Source organism: Lissotriton helveticus, chromosome 1_1 (assembly GCF_964261635.1).
Source record: "Lissotriton helveticus chromosome 1_1, aLisHel1.1, whole genome shotgun sequence".
In the NCBI taxonomy this organism is placed as follows: Eukaryota; Metazoa; Chordata; class Amphibia; order Caudata; family Salamandridae; genus Lissotriton; species Lissotriton helveticus.
The window spans coordinates 1897875719-1897901345 of record NC_136057.1 but is presented as its reverse complement, the minus strand read 5'-3'; positions in this window follow the sequence as shown (position 1 = coordinate 1897901345).

Below are 25627 nucleotides of genomic sequence, written 5' to 3'. Positions count from 1 at the left end.
AAGTAAAGGTAATTGGCCTATGAAGACGGGAGCAGTTATTAAAGGTTATTTTGCTGTTTAAAAATATATTCTGAGTAAAAGTGATCCAGGTAATATAAAAAATTGACTTGTCATAAAGGTACTGTAAGTGGATCTCATAGTAAGTGATATTAGTATTATACAAAATGATGAACATGAGTGAGTCAGAGATGGTTTTACAAATACTTAAATATTGTGAAAATGTTGTATGAGCCTTTCTTTCAGAACGTCGGAAAAAAGGTAATTTCAGAGTTTCTTAGAATTAATTTGAAAATATACTCATACATCTGACACTATATGGCCAAAAGGAAAGGTACAGGAATGAGTAAAGAGTCATGGCTGAAAAAAAGGAGTATATGAAAATAAGGAAAATATTTCAGATGTTCTTGGAGCTTTTCTTCTAGAAAGTCGATGAAATGGATTTTTTAGTGAACAGCAGAGTACTTTGCAACGAAAAAAGGACCTCCATGATATACTATTTGGCCTCAAGGAAAAGTAAGTCAATCAAAGATTAGTGTACATTTGTCATTTGTCAGTATCTAAGTTTTTTTTTAAAACACAGTCTTTTAGATTGTGTTTTTTTTTCCGCTGTCATATGATGAGTAATTTGAACTCCCTGTTTTAAGTGAAATTCAATATATTCTGAGAACAGCAAAAATAAACTATGTAACATGTTGTACAAGTTATTCTATACTTTGGATTGTGTAAATTAAATTGTATTCCCATTCTCTGACACTTACTTTCCTTTTTCCATCCTCTTTCAGCTCTTTTTACTCACTTATAATGTCTTCCTCTCACTCTCTGTAACCCCCGTTCCTTTACTCCACTTCTTTGACAACCCCTCATTCTCATTTCAACTGTCTGCATCGCCTCTCTCCCTTGCATAACTTTTCAGCTTTCAGTCTCTCTGCTTTACTTTCCTTTTCCGTATTTTCCTCCTTTGCTCTTTTAGTAATTCCTGTTTACTCACTCAGCAGTATTATCGCACTCTATCACTATAACTCACCCACTCTCCCTCGCTTATCTTTTTTTGCTCCTTTCTTTTGACCTCTTCTCTCTATTTTTCGTTCACTACCTCTATGTCCTCAGTGCCTCACTCTCCTTGTGTTATGTTCCCTTGTGTTTATCTACCTTCTATCATTTCTTTTACAACAACTTCACTGCTCCTCTCTCATCGTTCTTCATCCCATTTCTTTTACTCTGGTTCCATTACTATCCCTCATTTCCTTTCTTTCAATGTCCTTCTCTTTACTTTCATCACCAAATTATTTTCCCTCAGTACCACTGTTTTACTCATCTTCTCCTCTCTTTCCTTTTTTTGCTCCCTTACTAATTTCCTTTTCTCACTCATTGTACTCCACCTCACTCAGTTTTTCTCTTAGTGTGTCTGTCTACTAACTTCCTCACTCTATTTCCCTCAATCGTTGTATATTATCCTCTCTCCCTTCATCCCTTCACTCTATGATTGTTCTTCACTTACTCTCAGTTATCTTTTATTCCTCATTCTTCTAAATGCATCCTTAATTAGACTCTTTTCTGTCTCAGTCATTATCTTTTTACTTACTACTGTTTCCTGATTTAGTTTTGCTAACTCACATTGTTTTAGTATCTTTCTTACCTTCAGTTCATTTCTCTGTTCTTCTCTTCCTCTCTGTCAGTGAATCTATATTCCTTACTCTTAGTAATTTGCTCTCCTTTTTATTTCTTTTTCTCTCTTTTTGTCCTTCTACCTTACTTTATTTCCCTTTCTGTGTCCTTCACTCTTACTTTATTTCTAAATACACTGTTATGATTTTTAACCTCTTCATTTGTATCTTTTAATTTAAAATACATATTTTACTAATTATAACTTATTTTTTCTTCTCTCTTTCATAGAAACAAAGTGTAGTAAAAACATGTAATTAAGTTTACATTAATTATATGGTAAGTGTGACTAAAAAAATGTCGTTTGTCATCACCCTTTGCTTTAACCTCACTAATATTTTCTCAACGAACCTCACTCCTGTTTCTTTACTCTGCTTCCCTCACTTATTCTCCATATTTACTCCCCTTTTCCTATTTCCCCTCTCATATTCAACTTCTTTCAGTTCCCATTCTTTACTTCACCCTTTACTCACTTACCCTCTGTTCCCTTCCTTTACTTATTCACTCATTCCCTTTTTCTTAATTATTTACTTTACTCCTACACACACACCTCATCCCCCTCCCAACACATACACACACCTCTGACATACACCCCACACACACACCACACACACACCTCACACACACACCCCCCACACACACTCTTCACACACACACACACATTCCATACACACACATACATCCCACACACATACCCCCCACACCCATACACCCCTCACAGATATCTCACACACCCTCGCCTCCACCCACACCGAAACACCCCACACACCCACACCCACAGACACACCTTAGACACCCATATCCCGACCTACACCCACTGAATCCCTATAAGTCACACACACTGCATTACTTACCTTTCTTTGCTGTTTCACTCAAACCCATTCAGGCACTGTTTCCTTTACTCTCTTTGTCCTTTCTCTTTGTCACTCCCCATGTCTTATCCTAATTCAATTTTTCACCCTCTTTCACCCCTCTTTACTTACACTAACTGGTCTTTTCTCACCCTCCTTCACCATTCTTCATTTATCCCGGTTCCGCCACTACCCTTCATTCTCCATTTTGTACTGTCCTTTCTTTTTCTTTCAACACCCATTCACATTCTCCCACTATCTCTACTTTAGTCTTCTTCCTCTCTCTTCCTTTCTTTCGCTCCTTTAGTCATTTTACTTTTCTCACTTTCACCCTATTACACCTTCTCTGTTTTTTACTATGTAATAAACAATCCCTCTGTGTTTCTCCCTCTAGCTCTCTTTCTCTTAATATTACTCTCTTTGTGTTCTTCCCTCATGCTAACTCCTTCATTAATTTTTTTTTCTTTTTTTTTTGGTGCGCGCCTCGGTGCGCGCCCCGGTGCACGTACCGGTACGCGTACCCTGCAGAAAAAAGATTGACAGAGATTCTTTACAAATATAGGTTTATTTTTATAAAGTAAAGGTAGTTCTTTAAAGAACTGTTTTTTTCTTCTTTTTGTTGTTTTATATTTTTTTAATGTTTTTTTGAACATTTTGTACTTTTTTTGGCTTTTCTGCACACTTTTATATTTTTTTTGTATTTTTTATGGGGAGAAACAAAAAACAGGGAATTGTAAATGGCTCAACTGGAGCAAAAAAAAAATCAGGAAAAATTAGGGTTTTCTTGGACACTTATGGTTATCACCAGCAACCATGATAAGTTCGATACTTTGCTCACCATAGCAAAGTGTCTTGTTACAATATTTGCACACGATTTTGTAATCGGCAAACTTAGGTTGAATAGTAGCCAATGTGTCTCTTGCCCCCGGACCTGATGGAGTGGGTTGTTTTGATGTTGAGGGTCTAGACGTTGATGGGGGTAGCTTACTGCAGAGGTCCCTTAACTCTGCATTAGAGTAATTGTTTGGATGCCAACGCATCATGTGGCGAATCATGGTATGATTCCCGAAGGAATATTTTTTGTTAGGGTTCCCCCTGGACAGCTCAGCACCACAAATCAAGCAAGTCACCTTTGCAGCGTTGACTTTTTTAAAACCCCTTGGGATTTTGTAGAACTCCCATACAAAGTGCTCTTTAGGTTTGTAGGGCTGTTTATCTTCAGGCAGGAACTGCCTTGTCTGTGCCTCCTCTTCATCATCCTCCTCCTCTTCCTCTTGACCACCAATGTAATCTTCTGGTGGTCTTTTAGATGGTGGTGGTGGTGGTGGTGGGGCAGATGCTCCAGCTGTTGCTGCTACTGTAGCCATTTTATACTAGTAAAGAGTAGAGATAGAACTCCAAACAGGTCTTCCTCAGTCAAAGGACAAAGTCAGAGTAAGGAAATTAGGTGGGGTCTTTCATCATTTGGAAAACAAAACTGTTCTGGACCAATGAAAAGTGTTATTTTCAAGTCACATGATCCAGGCTTTCATCATTTGGAAACCAAAACTGATCTGCACCAATGAAAAGTGTTATTTTCAGATCACATGACCCGACGCGCTTACGCTATGCGCCCCGGGGCGCGCCCCGGGGCGCATGGCGTAAGCGAGTCGAGACTGATGTCATGAGTGATGTCATGAGTGATGTCACTGACCATGTCATGAGTGATGTAATATGTGACGTCATCAGCAGTGCATTGCACGCGCAAGTTATAGTGAGTCCAACTAACTATAAAGTGGGAATTTCAATTGTTTTATGCGAGTAAAACTTCCAGCTAACTATAACTGGTGTGAAACCTATGGTTTTTTCAGTGAATTTAATAGGTTTTTTAAATGCTAATTCCTAACTATAATTGGTGTGAAACCTATGGTTTTTTCAGTGAATATATATATATATATATATATATATATATATCATGTCCTTAGTCCAGTTATGGTTTTTGTATCAGATGTTCCCTTGTATATTGTAAGCGAGATCTCTCTCGACTTTTTGGTTATCTGTGAAGCGCGCTGACACTGCTTAGTTCTGCAGCACTATATACAAAAATATCAAATAAATAATGATCCAAGCAAAGAGTTGAAGGCAGTTCAGGATGGAATGCTCCTTTTGGACCAGGGCCAAGATTGATTTGCACATGGCTGGGTCCAAAATCAGTTTGCATGGTGGGCAAAAGAACAATGGGTTGGAATGCTACACCAACAAATTAGAAAAATTGTAGGCATTCCTCCCATTTCCTTTTGTGTGTTTGATGTACCTGTCTAAGTGAGTATGCCCAGACATGGGTCCTGTGCACACTGTGCCAATGGAACTAAGCTACACCCGACTAACAGCTCCAATCAGGGGGAAACCAGCCTTGGTTTGTTTGCGTTCCGGTTCAGGGAGGACTTGGTCTGGCAGTTCGGGCTTGGCTGTTCTTATTGGAGCAGGACTAAGACTCATTCACATATGGTTGGACCCAAATTGAGGAAGCAAAGTGGTTAAAAGAACGATGGTTTAGAATGCTACCCCAAGCAATTGCCAGTGGTTAGCCGAATTGCAAACATTCCTCTGACACATGCCACACAACAATACAACATGCCACAAAACACCAAGCCTACCTTCTTTTGGTAAATTCTTTAACCCCTCCCATGCTCATGACGAGCTCAGCTCGTCATGCAGTACACTGCGCGTGTGCTCATGACGAGCTGAGCACGTCATGAACAAAGGGATTCAAAGATCTTCAGCACCAGGGATGAATTGCTGTAGCATTCAAGGTATTAATAGGCAATGGTAATCTGCATAAAAGAATTCTGCTGGTACTTTGTAATCTTGTAAATCTAGGGCCAGATGTAGGTAATCAGATTTTACCGATTCTTAAATACCGAATTTTACCGATTCGGTATTCAAAAATCGGTAAATGAGATGTAGGTAAAAAATCGGTAATTTTTACCAATTCGGTAAAAGTCGGTATCGGACTTTCGGAATTTACCGAATCGGTATTTACCGAATCGGTATTTCCCGATTCGGTATTTCCTATTCATCCCTATGGGCCCAAAGGCCCATAGGAATGCATTGAAAATACCGATTCGGTAAATACCGAATCAGTAATTTCCGAATCGGGAAGCAAGCAAAAGTGAAACTATTGAAAACAGCCAATCAGGTGCTACCACCCTCCCCCTCCCAACCAGGAAGTGGCTACCCAGGCAGCTGCAACTCATTAGAAGGTTCTGGAGAGGCAGTCAGAGCTGAGCAGAGAGACAGAGCAGCAGGGAGAGATTTGTTTGCAGTGAAAGAGAGTAATAATGGCAAGCAGCACAGAGAGCCAGAAGGCTGACAGAAAACGAAAAATAAAGTTCAGCAGCATGGAGCTGCAGGTACTGGTGGAGGAAGTGGTGAGGGTCCACAAACAGCTTTTTGGCAGGCTGTCCCTCACAGTACCAGAGTCAGCCAAAAGAAAACTGTGGCTTGCCATAGGGGAGAAGGTGAATGCTGTGGGTGTGACCAGCAGGAGCCAAGAGGACCTGAAGAAAAGATTTTACGACCTCAGGAGCCTCACCCAAAAAAAAATGGCAGAGATCCACAAGCAGGCTGGTGTGACCGGTGGAGGCAGGAACCCAGCACCCCCATGACTGACCTTGAGGAACTGGTGGCCTCAACCATCGAGCCTGACAGTGTTGTGGGAGTAGGAGATGTGGACAGCTCAGCCAGAGCTACTAGAAAAGGTAAGAGGCGTGCGCAGCATGACACCCCAAAGCAAACTGCTTCCCTTTAGCCTTTGTGTACAGGCCAACCCTACTCCAGTACTGCTAGCACTATACATGAGCAATGCATTATGGGAAATGTAGTCAGCAAATGTAGGACCACATGTAAGTGCACAGAAAACAGCAAGGCATTGAAAGCCAATCAGAGTAATGAAAGTGAAATGTGCAATGCATTTATTGTAGTGACTGTAAGACAATAGCACTCAGTGTACATACGCTTCTTTATACCTAGGGCCAACATCAGGCAGTGGACAATCTGCATCACAAGGAACTGCACCAGCGAGGGAGGAGAGTGTTGAGGCAGGGCCAAGCACCGCAGAAGCCTCGCAGGAGGACGAAGACGCCACTGCCATCTCCCATGAGGATGACACTGTTCGTCCCCTTGTGTTTGCCCACACCTTTCCCAATCCCCCCCATTGCTGTTCTCACCTGAGAACTCCCCATCACGGTCCCTGACAGCACCTGCTACCTCACCAGCCAGGAGGAGAAATGTGGCCCCACTGAGAGTCATGGCGGGAGGTGAGGGTGAGGCTCCAGCAACCAAACTAGTCACTCCTACTGCACAGGTGTGCACCCATCAGTCCAGCAGCACTCGCAGCCGCCAACGCACTCCCAGCAGTGCAGGTCCACCTGGAGAGGGCACTGTGTTCCGTGGCCTTGAGGGGAGCATGGTGCGCATCCAGCGCATGCAGGGGAAAGCGATTCAGGCCTGCCACCGCCAATTTTGAATCCTAAATCAGCAAATGGGAGACATGGCCAAGGGCATCAGTGATTTAGTGGAAACCAACAGGGAGGTTGCAAAGACCAACAGTGACATTGCATCTGGAATGCTTCACTTGACCACCGCCATCAACCAGCTGTGCGCAAAAATGGATACCCAGGAGCACACAAGGCGCAGGGATGCGCGTGTGCACAACAGGGCTATGAACCGGCTGGCCACGGCATCATCCCAGCAATGCCGTAGGAGCGCCAACATGCAGGAAAGCCTCGCGCAGAACACCGCGGAGTTAACCAGGGGCATGGGCAGGATCACCAGTGCCCTGGAGGCCATGATCATCTCCCATACTGCTGTGAATCCTGCCCTGGACATGGCTGAGGCAGACGACAGCAGCAGCCGCAGCAGCCCGGCTAGCGCAGTTGTTGAGCCACGCCGGAGCTCCAGGCGCTCAGCTGAGCCTGCAGGCCATGCTGAAGGGAGTGAGCAACACCCCAGTGGCTCTGCGAAGCGCGGCCGCAAATGAAATTGACAGTGTGGGTGAGGCAACCTGGGACATTAGCAGTCCCCACGTTCCAATACTTATTTTTTGTTCCACATCAGTGCATGAACGTTGTGGCAACATTAAAAATCGTTTTTCACATTCACAACCTGCCTGTGTCTCTTTACTCACTCAGAAATAGTTGTCTGTAATCTCCTCACGTCTGTATCTGCCATCACTTGGTGTTGACACTCCAGCAGGTTGGGTTTCTGGCACAGCATTGTCGTCATCATGATCCTCGTAGTCTGACAACTCCACCTCAGTGCCCTTCTTCACAGCAAGGTTGTGCAACATGGCACAGGCAGCAATTATCTTACAGCAGGTGATGGGGTATACTGCCTTGCACCTCCACTCTTGTGCAAGCATCTGAATCTGCTTTTCCATATGCCAAAGGTCTGTTCTACTACATTCCTTGTGCTTTTGTGGGCCCGGTTATACCTCCTCTGCCTGGGTGTTGAGGGGTTGAGGTAGGGGGTCAGTATGAATGAGCGGAGGGCATATGCACTGTCTCCTGGAATGAAAAGGGAATACATTACTCACATGCATACATGTACTTCTTACTGCAATTGGTATGATGGGGGTCTGACACTGTGTCTCACCTAGGAGGTATCCTTCACCAAATTCCCCTGCAGCCAGCCGTGCATAGATGCCGCTGTTTTGAAATATGTAGGAGTCGTGGGTACTCCCAGGGTATTTTGCCACTAGGTCAGTGATGGCGCACTTTGCATTGCAAATCACCTGCACATTGATGGTGTGTGTTGACTTCCTATTCCTGTAGATGTATTCTGTGGCAGCAGGGGGACAAATAGGGATATGCGTACCATCAATGCAGCCGATGATATGGGGAAATCTAGCCATCTGGTAGAAGTCAGATTTGGTTTGAACCAGTTCAGCATGGGTGGCAGGAAAAGAAATGTAATGCTCCATCCTCTGCAACATGGCGTCAAGGAAATTGTGAAAAAACCTTGAGAGGCTGCTCTGGGTCACCCCACCCGCCACAGCAACCACGCTCTGGTAGCTCCCAGACGCAAGCAGGTGGAGGCTGCACAGCACCTGTACATGGGGTGGAATTGCATGTGCCCTTGGGGTAGTGTGCTGCAACAGTGGTTGGAGGTCCCTGATTAGTTCCAAGATGGTGTCTGGATCCAACCTGTACCTCTGCTGTATCTCTGCCTCTGTGAGCATGAACAGGGTCACCCTCTGCCTGTAGACCTGCTCCTGTCTCAGCCATTCCCTCTCTCCTCCCTCCTGTAGCCGTAGCCGTCTTGCGATGACATAAAATGCCGCCATTGTGCAAACAGCATTGCATTTTGGGTCCATTTTTATAGGCTGCACCTGGTTACCACCTGGTTTGAATCCATGGTAAATACCGACTCTTAAATACCGAATTTGAAGCAATTTCGGTATTTCAGAGCTTACCTACATCTCATTCTTCGATTTATCCAATTTTATTTACCGATTCGGTATTTTACCGAATCGGTAAATTTTAAAAATCAGTAAATTTTCCGATTCGTTTTTTTACCGATTCGGTAAATTTTCTAAATCGGTAATTTTTCTGATTCGGTACTTTTACCGACGAATCGGTAAATTTTCAGATTCGGTAAATTTTCAGATTAGGTTTTTTACCGATTTGGTAAATTTTCCGATTCGGTAAATTTACCGATTTGGCCCAATTTCTATCACCTACATACCGATCGCTCAATAACGCTCGGTAACGGCCGAAAATACCGATTTTCGGCCGTTACCGACCGACCTACATCTGGCCCTTAATGTATCGCCTCTGTATTCTTGGCATTTATTTCATGCGCTCTTTGATAAGCTGTTTTCTTAAAGGTTTATGGTTGCACCTTAAAAGAAACTGACCAACATATTAAATCCCCCAAACTGATACAGAGTCTACCATTATGTTACAGAATATTTTTCTTCACTAGGAATCAGTAATCATGACCAACATGCTTTTTCCTTCCTTTACCATCACTTTTTGACAAAACTACCGCAAGACCTCCAACACTAGCATTTGATGTATGCTATCAACCTGGGGATAAAATCCACGTAACAGCTCTGCTGAGCAAAGTGCATTCTTTACATCCATATCTCACACAAAAATAGCCTTGTTTCTTTATTGTGTTTTTAAAGCTAGAAATAATACATCAACATATATAATGATGTAACTGGAAACTTATCAAAAGGATTTAGGGAAGTGGGAAACATATAATTTTAAGAACATGATATGGTCTAGATTGTCCCTCTGAGAACTTATCAGCCAGTTTATTAATTGATCATAACAGGACATTTATAAAATGCAACAAATAATCACAACATGAAAAACTACAACACAGAGCAATAACAGACTACTATCAGAAACTGAAGTATGACATATACAGCTAGATTCATCAAGCTCAATTGCGCTCGCAAAGGGCCAGATTCTGAGAATCTGGCCCTTTGCGAGTGCAATTTTTGCATTTGGGATTCATCATCCCAAATGCAAAATTCGCTAATAAAGAATTCGCACATTTGCGAGGAATTGCATTTAAGGAATCTCTATTTGAGATTCCTTAAATGCAATTCATTAACCATTTTTACATTGCGAATTCGCAATTTTTGGTCGCTATTTACCACGAAGTCTGACTTCGTGATGAATAGCGAAAAAATAGAAAAAAGCACTTTAGTGCATTTTTCTCATTTGCATGTTACACACACACATGTCCTTTGGACATGTGTGTGCGCAACACCTGTATAAATTTGCATATCTGGGGTGCTACAGGGTGTCCTTTGGACACCCCTGGCACCCTTGAATTCGCATCCTTATTTGCGATTAGCTAATTGCTAATCGCACATAAGGAATAACTCCCCATTCATTCCTATGGGCCTGTAGGCCCATAGGAATGAATGGGAAGTTATTCCTTATTTGCGATTAGCAATTAGCTAATCGCAAATAAGGAAGCTGTAGGAATCGCAATAAATATTGCGATTCCTACATGAATCCCGTTTTGCGAGTCTGTAATAGCGATTCCTTATGAATCGCTATTATAGACTCGCCAAACGGGTCTTTGATGAATCTAGCAGTTAATCTACAAAATTACCCTTTCATCTCCTCTATCCCAATTGGGTCAGAGAAGTAGCCCATCTATCTACTGATTAATAAGTACCCTTAAAGCAGACGTGGAGTCATAAAAGTATTATAGAAAGTGTTTCTGTCTATTAATAGGTTTAGTCTTCCTCTTTTCCCGGGAAAAATGGAGGAATAGATCATAGGACCCTATCATCTATACCTTGGATGTAGCAAGGGAAATTGATATCCAGGGTCTATTGTGAAGGATGTGTCTGATATATCGGAAGTGTCATGCGGCAAGGTTAGTCTGCTAGAGGGTTCCAATGATTTTAATTAGAGCCGGTGAGGGGGTGCCATCTTGCTTTGCAGCATGGGTCTAGTTTTGGGAAGGACCATAATATCTAAAGTAGAGTGTCCAGCAACCTTGACTATATGTAGCTTTAGCAATGTCCAATAATATGTTTTAAGCATTTTGTGAAGGATACATTTCAGTCAATCTTCTATAATACCAGTGTTGTTAGACTATAGGATTTGGGATTATTGTTCTGTAGTAAATTCATGTCAAAGGAGCCCTTGCTGTGTGTGATGTAAATGTTCCTTTAGGGGTTTAGAGAAGTATTCAGCTATCAAGACCTGGTTTAGTTCCAATATCACTCCTCTTTGTTGGCCGCATTCTTCTGATAATTCAGAACTGGGGACACTGGAAGGTCCCAGGGCCTTGTCTCAAGTCTGCTTTGAATGTAGTGTACCAGTTGGGTGTACCTTCACAGTTGGAACCTGTAGGAAGTTTGGTTACTGGCTGCGGGGGTTGAAACCCTACTCAAGCAGCAACAACAATTCTTGTCAGGGTGAAACATGAGCAAACCCCAAAATAACATGTGCTTAACCCTTTGGTAGCTTGACACAACAGCAGTCAGGCTTAATTTAGAGGCAATATGTAAAGTATTTATGCAGCACTCCAAATAGTAATAAAGTAAAAGCACAACACAAAATAAATTGCACACCAATTTCGAAAATAGAGCAAAATGTAATAAATTATTTGACGGTAAAATAACAAATACCCAATCAGTAGAACCAGATGTATGCAATTTTAAAGATTTCAGGTATGTATAGCACTTAAATAGACAAAGAGCCACTCGCATTAATCTTGTCGTTCAAGACCGGGTGAAAGTCACAAGATCAGGCCCACCCTTATGGAGCGTGGGTGGATACAGGGACCAGGTTAGACCTGTTGAAAGAGTTTCCTTTTAAAGAGCAGCACGGCCAGTTCTGCTCGCCGTACAGGGGGCTGCAAGAATCAGGGAGAATGTCATGGATGGTAGTTGCTGTAGCATGTTGAGCAGGGCAGGGTTGTCATTGTCGATGTAGCTTGAAAATCCTTTTGGGGTTGTGGACGATTGTTTGCCGGATATTCGTGTTGGTGGTCACCACGGGCAGTTGATGCAATAGCGCAAAGTGCAGATCTCATGCTGCCGGCCATCGCTGTTGATTGGTGTAACGCAAAGAGTTGGGTTCACTGGAGCGTCATCTTGGCAGTCAGCACGGGTGGCTGTACCTTGGTACAAATAAGGCCAGTTTGAAGAATTAAAGAGCCCTAACCTTCAGGATTTCTCTGTTTCTTAAAGAGGACTTTTTGGGGATCAGAAAATGACTCCAGCAGAGGCAAGCAGGACTCAGGCAGGTCCAGGCAGCAGATCAGCTAGACAGATGCAGGGAGGCCACTGGAACTTGTTATGGTTTGTAGCTCAGAATAGGAGGTCCTTTAGCTAACCCTTGGAGTCACTTCAGCCTGGGAGAAAGGGTGAAAGTCCAGTCTTCCTTCTCAGCCAGCAGGACAGTAGGGCAGCAGAGTAGCAGGGCAGCAGAGTAGTAGTCCTTCTTGCAGCAGAGCAGCACAGCAGTCCTTCTGAGTCTTTCACAGGTCCAGAGGTATACTGAAGAGTTGGGTCTGAGGGTCCATTATTTATCCTTGATGCCAGCTTGGAAGCAGGAGAAGTTTCGAGAAGGTCCCACTCTCAGACGTGCTTGGAAGTTCCTACTTCAACCCTTTGTGTTTGTGCTGAGGCAGAGGCTTTGCGATGTGCAAGTGTGGTAAGTGACAGATCTGCCCCCACTATCAAGTCTGAGATAGTTGAAACAGAGAGGACAATGTGCACCCTCAAAGTAGATGGATGGTAAATGTACCGGACAGGAAAACTCCACACTTCAATTGGGCCGTCGGGTTGTTGTGCAACCATCTTACCTTCAATACTTAGCACAGTGCTTCCACATGCATAACAACTAAAGTCCCAATCAATCCTGTTAAATACCTTTCAGGCATCGAGATATAGGATAAGCCCTTCTTCGGGGAGTCCTTGGTAAGCCATAGAAAAAGGGATCAAGTTCATAGGTGATATATTGATAATGCCAACTAAGGATGATGAACAAGGCATGCTATCAACTTCTTAAGTCTTTTGGTCTGTATTTATGGCAGAATTGTGATCATGTTGTATGTTAATGAAGTAGGGCAATGCAAAGGGGCTATGTCAGGCTAGAAAAAGATTAATGTTAATGTCTTATTGGAAAGCAAGATTAAGTGAAACTGAAAAACACTCCCTGCCTGGTAAGTATTTTCCATTCAGGCATTATTGGCTGTTTCAGTTCTTCTGCAGGTACAGGGACATAGCCTCAGCGGGTGTTTGGGGTGTTACACCCCCCTAATGAATGTATTATCAGGCAAATAGTTTGGCAGAGATGCTTTCAGTTGGGTATGGTGAGGTGTCTGTCGGATTTCACTAGGACATTTTACATACACACAGACAAAAATGCACACACACACATACACTGTCTCCCTTTCTCTGTTTTGAAAGTCTTCAAAATATTTAGTAAGTTTACAAAATGCTGTGTTTTTCCTTATTTAGTAGATCTGCTGATCTGCATTCTAGTCCTTTCCACTGTCCCTTAAACCCCTCTCATGCTCCCTGCCCCCTTATAGTGTAATTTTACAATATATGACAGAGTTATTGTTAGAAAATCTGAGGCTCAAACTCCTCCAGTCAAAACTGACCAAGCTCCGCCACTGTGCAGGGATCCCTTGCTATGTCCCGGAAAGCACACTACAGCTGCCGCACATGTAAGTGACGGTGTCAGCTGTGTTTTCTATCCCGAGGGTGAGCGCAAAACAAGCACAAAAAACAATCCATGTATTTATCACCTTATGAGCTGCAATAAGAAAGTGCCTGACATTTATGTGATTATACATATTTTTATGGAATCTTCCTGTTTATTTATGTCTTCTAATTTATTTTCCACACTCCACCATTCTCTGTTGATGAGGCACCTCCAATCCACTCAACTCCAGTGCACGTGGGGTGTGCATTGAGGACTCGGAGAGGTGAGGGTGAAGGCCACTAAGAGAGGCGAGGGATGGGTGTGAAAACGTATATAGTCGGCGCCTATGGCAGCATCTTTGTATGCAGTGACAGACCCTCTCCATCGAATTTTTCTTCCATCAGATTGTAGGATGCCTGTGGGCACCAGCATCACCAGGCAACTCTGGGAGCATTAAGAAGTGCCCATCTTGTCCTTTGACATGCTGTGCCTTTACATGTTTCCTTCCCTGATACATGAAAGATAAAACTCTTTGATGTTCAAATTGGGGCTGATACAATCAATGGTACTTGCAGGGCTCACATTTTCCTCACTTTCAAAAGATGTAACACTTCCTTTGTTAATTGTTTGACACATTTAGGAAACAAACTCCCATGTCCACATTCTATGCACTTTAGCTTTGCCACAGGCAGCTCTTTCTGTAGGTCATGTGGTTCCCGGTACCACACCCGTAACATCTATGTTTGTTGTTATTTTGTAATGATTTCTTTTCGCTAATCTAGTTTTAGAACATTGGAATGTTGGGAGCTCTATTGAAGAAAACTGAGTAGCTCTGGGCTTATAATGGCTGGTATAGGCCTTCTTCTCCAACATTCCAATATTTGTCTTTCTGTTTCTCCCTTTTTAATTTAGAACATTCTACCCTTAGTGGGTGGAATGCTCTAATATCTCTTATAGCCCTTTTGCCTCAGGCTATACTGTTTGTTAAAGGCCCTCTCCCTCATTATAGGCTCTTGCCTGCTGCTTGCCCTATAACTCAGGTTCAGGGCCTTTAACAACTGGCATAGCCCTCGGCTATAAGGCTATAATGTTCACTTTATCAACTAAGTACTTTTCCTTATTAACACATTCAGAATTTGCCACCCTGATTTATATTCCAGATAGCAAACGCTTACCCACAACCGCCATTACATCTTGCAATGATGGCTCCCCATTCGCCCATAATCTTCCTTGGACCCCTACATATCTTGCATGCATAACTATTTGATCTCTAATAAACTTTTCACCTAGAATTATACATTTGCAAGTAATTTAAATTTTATGTAAACAAGAAAGAGAGTTGTCAGTAGGCTCATCCTTAGGCTGCTTCCTCTGCTAGGAAAAAGTATATGGTTATGGCTATACAAACTTTGGGTGCATAACATGCATATAATTCAGCTAATTTTCTAGATATGCATTACATTCATTTGCATATTGTTTCCCTTTAGAATTTGTTTGTACACTCCCAGGCCTTCAGGTACCTAGGAATGCAACACGACGTTTTTACCTTTCATTTTCAAAGGTATCCATATCGTTTGTAAAAAATGGATCCCATTCTATCCATGACAAAGTTCACCAGGAGAGGAAAGAACAGCTTGTGGTGGTGGTTCAAGTGTTATTTGATGAGCACACACGTTGAGGTCTTGTGTTAGTTCTTTTTTCACCCACAAGTTCTTAACGTTAAAGAAATAATAACATATTGGTATATTATGCACTTTCTGTAGTGAACAGCGGTTTTCTCCTCTTTCTGTGGTGCTAGAACCATTCCATGTGATTCAATTCATCCACTGTACGAATGTATTGCAAATTCATCTTAGTACAATGTCACTAGCGCTTTAATGAAGCTCTCGAAGTGAGCAGAGCATGCACTTTAAATGAATTGAAACATATCTTGTCTTGCTGAGGCAGTGGTTTGTAGTGAAACATTTGCTGCAACACCTTGTAGTTGGGCCAATTAACTGTGGAACATTTTTTTTTACCAGATTAAGGATCAGCGAGACCAAACAAATGGCTGCCATGCTCTGAGTGCAAAGCTGCTTCAGTACCCGATGGCACTTCCAGGTGGTCAAACGAGTATTCCGTTGTTGCAGCTTGTAGAATGTTTTATAAAGGACAAACAGCAGAAGAAGCACTTGGAGCACTTTGCAGGCGCGAGGTTCTTGCAAACAGGCCAGATGAACGAATGTTGAGATGCAAGGATTTAAGCACCAGGGGCCGTATATAGAAAGTGTCCTAGGGGGCGCAACGAGCATGTGTGCCCACTTTGTGCGCCCCTGGGGCACTTTGCTATTACAGGAGGAGCCGCAGATGCTCAAGAGGGCATTGCCAAGACCCCATGCAAATGAGGGAACCGCTTTACCTCTGTGCCTGTGCCCTATTATGGATGCAGGCGCAAAGGCAAAGAAGCTGTCAGGAGGCACACTAAAAGTGCACCACAAAAAGGTGGCACATTATCACTGCGCCCCGCGGTGGCAGCTCTTAGGAGGGGTGTAAGGTGGTCCTACAGACCCCCAAAGACACTTACAGCACCCCCCTGAATAGGGATCTCTAATCCCTCTTAAAAGTGCAGAGTGGTTGCTGCCTGCACAGTGAAATAAGGAGCGGCTTTGAAGCAGCCGCTTAATTTTTCACTTGAATGCGCTGCACCCAAGGCAGCAAAGCCTGCGGCTCATATCAACGAAATTAAGAGGCAGGTATTTGTACTGGGATTGCATGCTTCCGTATATTATATATGGGCTAGAGATCCCCTGGCTGTACATTATAAGGATATTGCAAGTCACTGAGGAGTTCCACGACCATATAGAAGAATGAGGCTGAAGGTGAGTTTCTTTATAAGGTTATGGAACTCTGAGGTGACATGCAATATGCTTATCATGTACAGCAGGAGGTACTCTATTCCTTATAATACATGGTCATACCATCACCTTTCCCACAAACTACTTAAATCCTTCATGCGTAGCTCTTTAATATGAAAGAGATAGCATATTTGCAAACAGGAAGAACAAAAATAGAGTCTCTAGTGCAAAATTATACACAACAAAACCGGTGTTAGAGATTTGTCACTAATAGCTCCTTTCACACCCACACTATCTATAGTACTCAGTCTGAACTGCCATATTAAACCACCACCAATCTTCAACATTGGACGGTCGCATTCATTTTGGTTTCACTATTGTCCCAACATCAGAATCAAATAATTAAACCTTACGATATTATGGCTCCAGTGGGATTCTGATGGTATCGTCCGTTTACCAGAAGGTCCAAGGCTCACCAACAGAGCCACATTGAAGTAAGGGTTTGGCATCAGAGGAGCGGATCAATACTCCAGTGGCTCAGCGGTCTCTCTCATACTAAACATGGCATTGGCCATAGAAGGCTGTTTGAAACAAAATTTAGTTTGGTGTAGCACACTGGAAGGCTTTGATAGAGAACTGTCAGTAGGAGTTCCTTCGTAATCTTTAACTGCATCCCAACTGCCTCACAGCCACCTGTTAGCATGAGCTGAATATTCTGTGAAAAAATCACAGCTCACTACACTTCTGGTTGACACTCAAATCTTCCCTGCATGACACCATTACACACATTTTCTCCTACAGAGAATATACGTAAACCCTCAGTTGAATCAGCTCTAAAGGAAATACAGTCAAACATCTACTATAAAGCATATTCAGATACAGGTAAAGCCAATAACATTGAGTCCAGTGCTTAAGCCTCCATTTTGTTAAGCAGTATTTAAAACAGAGTACACAACTGTAAGCTCACAGATATTACGCATGAAGAAAGGATACCAATATTACCAAATGCTACCAAACCATACAAATGATGAAAGGGCGCCATACAGCTGCAGATACCATGCCATAACCCTTTTTGATGTTTTTGTCCTAATGTTGGGGGAGTTTGTTAAGGGAGGGATTGCCAATGTACCATGTAAGGTTACTGTTTCTTATTGCCCGTTTACTTTACAAATGGAAAAGTCATCAAAAATACACCAACTTCTCTCACGATTCGCTCCCTGTGCTCTTGTGCCCACCACCAAAGGGCAGAATTGTGGGATTCTCTAGTGTTTTAATAAGCTTCCGGACCTACTCCTGTATGCATAAACCGAATTCCAGCCATTTGGCGATTATTCAGAAATTGTCATCCATTCCCAATCCATGCCTGGTTTTGTGGAAACCAGTCCACTCATGTTTGGAAGTCCATTACCTATATTTCCCTGCTCACTGTTTCATCTCCACCCCTGTAGGCCAAGATGGCTGGAGCAGTTCAGCACACCTACGGCTGGCAGGTGCTAGACTGCTCACATCTGATGCATGTGATCACAATGAGCTCTTTTAAGCCCCAGCCCCCTTCAGTCCAGCATTGGTCATTGTAGCAGTGTTCCTGTATGGCTGACCCCTTGTTTCCTGAGCTTTTGCCATCCTTGTTTCCTGAGTGCCTGCGCTATAGTTATTCTTTGTTTCCTTTTCCTGAGTTGTAGCTAATCCTTGTTCCTGAACTAGCACTACCTGCAGTGCTTATCTTGATCCCTTGATTCCCGAGCCAGCAATAATTTAGTGCACCCTTGCTGTTTCTCCACTTCTGTATTTACCTATTCCCAGTCCTTACTTTTCTTCCCATTTACCTTTGTTCAGGTTTCTAGTTTGCTGTCTCCCTGTTTCCACTGTCTTAGTTTCCAGTTTTCTTGTGTGGTTTGTTTCTTGCTTTCTGCCAAGTGTTCCCTTTGTTTTCCCTTCTTTCCTTTTAAGCACTCCGCCTTGCTAGCTCCTTGTCCATTTGTGGCTGTGTATTTAGTTCTACACCCTTGCTGTTTCCGCCTTGCGTATTCCTGTTTGATTGTCAGTATCCGTTGGCTCAGCTGGCAACCTAGGTGATGTTTCCTGTTCACTGTATTGTCTTGAAGTTCATTTAATAATATCGCCATAGGTATCAGCTCCACAGACCCTGCATTTGAATGTAGATACTTATGTGGGTATTTGTAGTTAGTATCTGTAACAGAAATTGTGGGTGAGGAACTTACTGAGCTTCAGCCTTACCGTGTGACACTCCTGAGGGCTTTAGCCCTCTTTCCCAATACCGTTATTGTTGTTTGTATGTCTTCCACATACGTCCTGAGTGGTTGTCTGAATGTCAAATTGCTCCTTGAGTGCCACCCTTTTCTGAGCTTTAAGTCTCTTGTTCTCTTGTGCAGAGCTTTCCCTGTGGATCTCTTTATCCTATGACTCTCTGTGTGATCCTAGGCAGCTCTGTACCTAATATGCTATTAGTTTGTCTACCCTGACATCAATCCTTTCCATAGCTACCGACAAATGTGACAAGGGATTTAATTGGTGATGACCAAACATAGCAGTTCCTATCTATGGCTCACTTTTGGGTACACCTGGCATTGCTCTTGGCACACCTAGTCATCTTCCTTTGATGCATCAGTAAATGTACCTCAAACAAAACACCAAGAAGGAAGAAATCCTAATTATACTGGATATCCTAATACAGAATTCATTCACTTTCTTTCTGATGATGAAACATTGGGCAAAAACTATTTTGCATGCTACTTTTTGTTACACAAAGGTGGGTTCTATTTTAGCATAAGCTTTGTTTATCTTACACATGCCCCAAAAATGTCTTATTTTCTACTTGCAGTTTTGCTTTGGTCGCTATGAGGTTTTGCTGCCCAGCTCGCATTCAAGCTAAGCACAACAAAACTGAAAATTATAAGCTCCAAAAACATGTGCAAGCCATTACTATACTTTTAACCAGAGACTTCCACATGAATTTCGAAATACTAATTTTGCTCTATCTGAAACAAGTTTTATTGTATATTTTAAAATGTTTAATTAAAAAAACGTTTCCACTAGAGATGTGCACCAAATTCTGGTATAATCATGGATAGTCCTGCAGCTAATTGCACCAGTTCGATGCAGTTCTGAATCAGTGTATCTGCTTTACCATTCCCAAAGATAGCATTTTTCCATATTGTAATTTGTTCATATATCTTAAGTCGGGAAACAAGGAAAAATTGTAAGGGGCACACGCACAGCGACTGAGTGATCATACCTTCAATATGTCCTCTCATGGAAATCCCTAACACATCCTTCTGTATGATTTCTAGGTCTCGCCTAGCGACGCAGCGCATTAGCGTTGCACGCCTTGGCGAGATCTATTGTTGCCGCTTTCTGTGCAGAAGGGAGACAGAACATGTTACGCGCTGTGCACGTGCACGGCTCGCGTCGTTTGAGCACAACCCTCCTGCCCCGCACTTTCATGGCGACAGCTTGTTTTATCTCGTCTCACCCTCGGTGTTGCTATCTGCACTTTGCAAAGACAGTGGGTTCCAGTGGTCTGCGAGGGGACGTGTACCTTTTTTGTTGGCAATGTGCGTTTAGCCATACCTCCCTGGTAAAGGTCTCGGTCACTCACGAATGCGGGCCCTCGTCCCATGCAATGGATCAATCGCTCACCCAGCATAGGTTCTTGAGGTGGCAGTGATATCTCGAAGAAAAAAAAACGTGAGGCGTATAGAATACAATCTTGGCGCACCGTAGGAATAACATCTTGATGATACCAACAAGCGCTTTTTGTGGCGCCTTGTATATTTAATCACCCACTCTCCGCTTTTGCTACACAGATTTATACTCTGACACTGCGCCTGATGTGGTTTTGTTTGCAGTGTATAAATGGAGAGGGCTATTTCAATCCGCCGCTGTTTTTTTAAATTCTATGCGGGCACATTGTTGCGAATAATCAACATGCTTGTCACACTGAGAGGCAGTAGTTTAAAAAACTAGCCGTGCGCTGACCCTCAAAGTCGATAGGCGGGGTATATCTTTGTGGTGTACTTTATATGAACTTATTTACAGACCGACTCCTTATAATTGCAGTGTTTCATAACAATTGCCTGTGTTTCGTGAGTAGTGGTAGCGCATAACAATTTGAGTAACCATTGCCACCATCGGGATCTGACTGCTGAAATGTGTTGGACACCGATGTCTGCTGTCATCAAAGTGGTGGTTTAATTTCTATATGAGAACTTAAGGATCAATGGGTTATTGGTTACTTTTTTTTAATATGAGGGTTGTAGGCAACATGTGTTACTTTTCCTTAACACGTAGGATAAGAAAGTAGACTGTACAGTACACAGTCTGCAAAATACCCTCACTGGGTCTTTGTAGACATAATATATTCGGACATCACAATCAATCACCCACAGCTACTGATGCCCACCGCTCCTGTCATCTATAGGGAGCCGCCCGATTACACAACAAGCTGTTACCACCACTGAACCTCCGGTGAAACATAAGATGACATAATGGTATCTATGCCAGGGGTACTATTGAGTAAAATACAATGCACATGATCAATTAAACGCTTCCTATTAGTAGCCGTCGGAGTTCATGTTTTATACCCTCTTTTCTAACCTGAAACGCATAGGCATGTTCTTTAGCTCGGATCTTCTGGCAGCTCTAAAATTATTACACGTTTATTGTTTTCCCATTTCTTTTTTTTTAATAGTAGTGGGTAGTATTTGGGTACCTATGGTCATTGTGTTACCAATGTCTTTTTCTTTTGTTTATTTTCAAAAACTCCCTGGTAGCCCTCACAACTGATGATTGCAAATAACCTTAAAAGTTTGGCTCCGTCTGGGTGCTTAACATTGCACCTTCTACTGCATATTTTACAATTTTAAGAAGTGCTGTCTCGCTCTACTATGGTAAATTTAAACAAGCATTTGCAATGCAATAGGTTCTGGCATTCAAGTGTAATAATTGGCTACGTAGCATGCAAGTATTTGATACAAAGGTGGTCTGCAATAAGATCAGCACATGTTTTGGGTTGTAGTGAAACCCTTCTAGTGTTAATAGCTATCCGCCTCATATTTTAATTTTTTTATTAAATATTTTTACCTTATTTTTTATTTTAAAAGGTTTTATATAGCGCTGGCTAGACCCGGCGGTATCAGAGCGCTTTACATGAGTATCAGAACATAATTGCAGGTTACATCGTTACAAAGGTTATACAGGTATTAGAGCCTGGCAACATAGTTACAAGTAAGGTTGAGACAAACAAAAAGGACATATACGTAAGGGAAAAAGCAGGCAAGGGGAGAGATTCAGGGGAGGGGGGTAAGAGCAGGGAAAGTAGACAGAGAATGGAGGAGCGAAAGAGGAGGGGAGGGTGATAGACACAGCATGGAAAGAGGAGGGGGAGGGTGATGGGGACACAAACCGGTAAACGAGTCAAAGCTGCGTCCAAAGTCCAGTAAGCTGTGATCCCAGGGGAAGTGGTATCAATTTCCCATCTCTGTTGTGAGAGTCTCCCTAAACGCATTGAACTCTCTCAGAGGGGTCTCTGAGACTCCCATGCCTACATACTGGATCCTTCCCCAAAAAGGGGAGAGGGAGTGCTTTGGCAAGTGTTGCCATACCATACCTCAACTGCAGGGCCGGCGCTAGGCATGGACAGTGTGGGCAGCTGCCCAGGGCCCCCTGCCAAACCGACTAACATGGGGCCCCACACCTCTAAGGCCCTCTGCCTTGGGCCTCACACCTGTGATGTAGCACTGCGAGGCCCAAGCCCTCACAACCATTTGTAGGTAGCTCTGGAAATAATAAATGAAGGGACCCACTTCCCTGGGCCTCAACACACTGAGCCACGCCTGCCAGGCACTGGGAACTGGCGCCTCATCCTGGGCCTCGCAGGGTAACAAATGACCTCTCCCAGGCTAATCATGGCCTGTAATTGACATCAGCACTGCTCACACAAAGGCACTGCAGGACTCCCACTGCCCTGCACTTTTTACCCTTTTAACTCTCTTTCAGCCCTTGATGGTCTGTGAAAGAGGTGCTTTTGGGCCGCAGACAGGGAGGCAGTGCAGCACACGAGGTGTCAGGAACCAAACAGCTTCAGTAGTGCCTTCGGGAACTGGGATACAAACAACCTTAAATGAATGAATGAAACCTATTCTCAGCACCTGTACTGAGAGTGTGCCCTGTACGGTGTTTTTAAAATGCGGTCAAAATTGTAAAACACTAAACGAGGCCCAGGGAGGTTATTATTTGCCCAGGAACAAACAGTTGTTTAAATTAGTAGAGCCAAGAGTGTAACACACTAGCCTCTACTTGGTTAAAAGGTTATTCACAGGGCCACTGTAATTATGCAGAAGAGGGCGGGTAAATTGTGCGGCAAAGTTCACTAGATTATGTTGTAAAATCAAACTATGCAGTGTAATGAAGTACATTTTATCATAGTATTACTTCATCATTTACCCATTTTACACTTGGTAACACTGTCGGTGCATAGGCTGCCCCTCATTAGTATCAGTTTAACACCCAAATATAGTACTAAGCAACAAATAGATAACCAGTGAACCTTTGAAATGGGCCTTTAATTGCATGGCAACCAATGTTGCTGGGTCTTAGTAACTTTTGAACCGGTTGAGCAAGAAAGATTTTTTAGGTTAAAATCTGTAGATTATGTAGCAGATGTTGGATTATGTGGCAAATGCGGCGAATCCATAATTATGGGAAAACCACCATGGCCACACAGTTTCAGTGGCCCTGGCTATACATTTACCACTGTATTTCATTTAGATGAATTTACCACGTGACTGGGCACTTCTCTACCAGGTAATATTAAGGGCTTGGTTATGACTTCTGCTAAATTCCCTTAGAGCACCACACCAGCGCTCCGCGGTCGGACTGCCAAAGCCATCCTCACACCGCCTGCCATATTACAACTGTTATCCTTGGCAGGCGAATGTGCTGCCTGCAGCAGCCCCACTGCGGTGCCTATCTAAGGCTCATAGGAGAGCCATAGAAAGGCACAGCTGTTGGACCACAGCAATACATTCCTGTACGGGAAGGAATGCACCAAGTTATGCATTCCTTCCTGTGCAGGAATTATGCACAGAGGCACAAGGGCCCTGTTAGGGCCCCCTCTGTTGCCTCACCACCACCCTCTTTATTGCAACACCACCATGTAAAGGATGGTGGTGAGGCAACTCTTAGTATGCTTGGCCGTGCTGCAGCAGCACCGCAAGCATATTGCAGCCTTTTAATGCTGCGCAACTGCTGCAGGATCACGAATCCCCAGCAGTTGCAGCTGACCTATGGCAGTCCAACCGCCAAAGCCATAATACAGCGAGTGGACCGCCACCGTGACTACGGTGTTCCAATGGACCCGTAGTCATAATCAAGCTCTTCGTCCATGTTGTAATCCTAAGATTTTAAGCAGTCATGCGCACTTATCATGACTGTTGCACAGCTCGGTGGAGAACATGCCCAGGCTCCCAGACACTGCCTCAGCGGACAAACAGGCCGCTCTGACCAATCACAAAGCTGTTCATGCAGAGTCATGATTGGCTGGGAGAGCCCAGGAGCCTGAGTGCTTCTGGTGCTGAGAGAAGAGGACGGAGGATAGACGTACAGCGGCAGCGGGGTAGGCACGTTTATTTTACTTACTTTTTCACCCCGTTCCGAGGCAGCTGTCACTGCACTTCCTATGCCGTCATTTTCTGTGATTGCATTCTGTATGCAAATTAGGGGGGCCTCACACATTTCCTTTCTGCCCAGGGCCCCAAAAGTCCTAGGACCGGCCCTGCTCAACTGTCAATGGCTCCCTTGGCGCTGTGGACTCTCTCAGCGGGAGACTCCAGAGTATATATATTGGATCTTTCCCCAATAAGGGGAGAAGGAGTGCTTAGTCAAAGGGCACAAAAGAACAGGGGGTTAGGCGGTGTAGTGGGCAAGGGGAAAGATTCAGGTGAGAGGGGATAGGAGCAAGGGAAGTAGACAAAGAACGAAAGAGTGCAAATGGGAACAGATAGATAGGAGACAAGGAAAAAGCAGAGTTACAGAAATACGATGGGGGGGTGGGCGAGACAGGGAGACGGGGAGAAAAACTGTGCCCAAAGTCCGGCTGGGTAGGTGACAGTCAGGGGATGAACCAAGGCCGATCTCCTCAATAGCTGAACAGAGGAGCTCCACCGGGAGTATTTTCTTATTTGCTATTACTTCGCCTCTGTAGTACCTTTTCTGTTTCCACTGGGTGTACCGCCCCAGCTCTTTCCCTGCTTGCACACACACCCTCGTACTTTATCGGCTTTTATGCTCTGTCGGAACTAGCTGAGGAAACGTGGAGGAGGCGGTAGACTACCCATTGGTACTAGCCATGTTGGGTGCTGTAGCATTGTAGTACAATTAAGCCACACAAGGCCAGTGTTCAGTTGCTATGGGACATACTTTAAAATTGCTGAGTCAGCCTGATGGTGCATTTACATTATGGGAGCATGTGGAGGACCTGTCTGGAATATAGTACCGATCTTAAACCCAATGGCGGGGATAATACCCCTGAGGTGGGGTTACAAAAAGGGTTACACATGAGAAGCATGCCTGTCTTATGATGGCTCCACTTCATCAGTAATGCATGTTTTTTTTCTTTAAATATTCACTTCCCTGCAAAGAAGAGAAACAAACATTGCCAATTACAATGAAAATAGCTCCAACTCAAATGCGAGACCTATTGTATTGCAACTGCTCGTTTCATACTCAGCAAGTTATTAAAGAAACCTAGATACCTATATATGCTCATATTAAAGAAACCCTCTCTAGACGCCTTTTCAAAGGTCACATGGTGTCAATTCCTGGGATGGCCTCAAGGTCAAATGTCACATGCTGTCACCTGCTGTGATGCCTTCGGAGGCAAAGATCAAACGAAGTTGCTTTTGGAGCTGTCCCCCTTTTGTTGAATTGGCATCCATGGGCGGTGGGGGCGATAGCAGAACAGCGTGAGGCCTCTCCGCTCACAGCCAGTGGTGGTCCACTAGTTCTGGGGTCCTGGAACGTTTAGGGAATGGCCACGCCAGGGGGTTATGTGTGGGGGCAGAAGCGGAAGCAATTTGCCCAG